Source organism: Hyla sarda, chromosome 3 (genome assembly GCF_029499605.1).
Source record: "Hyla sarda isolate aHylSar1 chromosome 3, aHylSar1.hap1, whole genome shotgun sequence".
Taxonomy (NCBI): Eukaryota; Metazoa; Chordata; class Amphibia; order Anura; family Hylidae; genus Hyla; species Hyla sarda.
Window position 1 is genome coordinate 274,321,215 of NC_079191.1, and position 2,568 is coordinate 274,323,782.

Below are 2,568 nucleotides of genomic sequence, written 5' to 3' on the forward strand. Positions count from 1 at the left end.
CCTAAGATGAGAAATTAAAGAAGGGTGAGATTTAAATTCACACACTAGTTGTAAACTTGAGGCCTTAAATAGGTACTCCGGCCCCAAGACATCTAGGGGATAGGGGATAAGATGTCTGATCGCGGGAGTCCCGCCGCTGGGGACCCCCGCATTCTAGCATGAAGAACCCATGTGTAAGTACTGTTGGAATCGCTGGAGGTTCCCGACCACGGGGACGGATTATCGTGTCTGACCCGTGTGACGTCATGCCCCCGCCCCCTCAATGCAAGTCTATGGGAGACACTTCTACTTTTCTTTTTGTGAAATGGCTATTTTCTGTTCAAGTTCCCATCCTCTACAAGTCCCAGGTTTGTAAGTGTAAGGTCACTTTTCTTCCACACATCAGCCACCCCACCCATTGCAGCACAGCTGAGCTGCCTAGCATGCTGTGCTGTTTGAAACTATAATTCCCTGCAGCCCTGTAGAGAATTATATTTCTCCCACCCAGCAATGGCTCCACCCATTAAAGCTCAGACAGGCTCCCTTTCAACACCTGACTAGTGATGTAACGTCTTAGGCCACACTGCACCCTAGGAAAAATCGAGACCCCACACTCTGCATTTTGTATGCTACTAAAAATGAACATCTGGGCAAAGATCACATAAGAATTGCGAGACCAGCCATCAAACACAGGTACAGACACTATATTAGGAACTACACTAACTATATAGCACCTGTAGCACAGTCAAATAAAAAATAATAATAAATAAAAACTTTTAACCTGCCTCTGTTCTCCAAGATGGGACACTGCGGTGTGCAGTGCTTGGCTATGCTGGCAGTTCCTACTCTAATGTGTTGTAGGTGAGTATTTTTTATTTTTGTTATTTTTTTTACAGCTAACCAAGCATTATATACAGTTTAAACCAAAAGTTTACATACACTATATAAAAAGACACATATGCATGTTTTTCTCACTCTGACATGAAATCAGAATACACCTTACCTGTTTTAGGTCAATTAGGATTGCAAAAATTATTTATATTTGCCAAATGCCAGAATGAGAGAGGATTTTTAAGGGATTTTTATTACTTTCTGCAAAGTCAAAAGTTAACATACACTAGGATTACTATGCCTTTAACTCCTAAAGGACTTAAAGGGGTTCTCCGGTGCTTAGACATCTTATCCCCTATCCAAAGGATAGGGGATAAGATGCCTGATCGCGAGAGTCCCGCAGCTGGGGACGCCTGTGATCATGCACGCGGCACCCCGTTAGTAATCAGTCCCCGGAGCATGTTCGCTCCGGGTCTGATTATGCTCGACCGCAGGGTCGGCGGCGTGTGACGTCACACCTCCGCCCCCGTGTGACATCACGCTCCTCCCCTCAATGCAAGCGTAGGCTTGCATTGAGGGGCGGAGTGTGACGTCACACGCCGCCGGCCCTGCGGTCGACGCTATTTTGGACTTTGGAATTTTTTTTTCGCGTACGCCATTGACCATGCGGTTTAATTAACTATATATTTTTTATAGTTCGGACATTTCCGAACGCAGCAATACCACATGTTTTTTTATTTTCACCGGTTTTTTTTTTAAGTGGGAAAAGTGGGGTGATTGTTACTTTTATTAGGGAAGGGGTTAAATGATAATTTTTTTTCAGTTTTTTTTGCAGTGTTATAGTCCCCCTCTAGTGGCTATAGCACTGCACACACTGATCTGCTACACAGATCATTGCCGTGCATTAACATGCCAATGATCAGTGTTATCGGCGGTTGATTGCTCAAGCCTGGATTTCAGCTTGCGTTCTAGCTGATCTAGACATCGCAATTTCACCATGGTGGTCCCAATCAGCCCGACTGAGGAGTGCATTTTTGTTACTTGAGATGTGGCAATCAACTTTTGATCAAGTTTGAACACCGCGTCTAAGGGGTTAAAAGCACGCGGCACAATGATCGGTGCCACACGCTATTAGCCCAGGGTCCCGGCTTTCATTAGCCACCGAGACCGACCCGCTATGATTATATTAGCGGGCGCAGGGTAGAAGCTTGGAAGCCTTAGAACACTATCCCAACGGTGAAACACGGGGGTCGCAGCATCATGTTGTGGAGTTGTTTTTCCTGCAGGAGGGACTGATGCACTTCACAAAATAGATGGCATCATGAGAAAAGATTATGCGGCAATACTGAAGCAACATCTCAAGACATCAGCCAGAAAGTTAGTGTGGGCAGAAATGGGTCTTCCAAATGGACAATGACCCAAAGCATACTGCCAGACTGGTTACATACATTTCTTTAGTATCATTTTATTCGTATTGACCCACAGAATAAAGAAAACATATTTTTACTGTAAAGTATACAGCGTGAAAACAAAACATTCCAAAATCTGCTAAATTGCAGTTTTCATTAAAATTTTCCCACATAAATAATTTTTGGGTTGCGCCATACATTTTATGGTAAAATTAAAGTACAATTGGTCATGCAAAAAACAAGCCCTCATATGGGTCTGTGGATTGAAATATAAGGCTACTTTCACACTATGAGTATTCATCAGTTATTTAAAATCCGATTTCTGTGTAAAAACTGATGTATAATAATG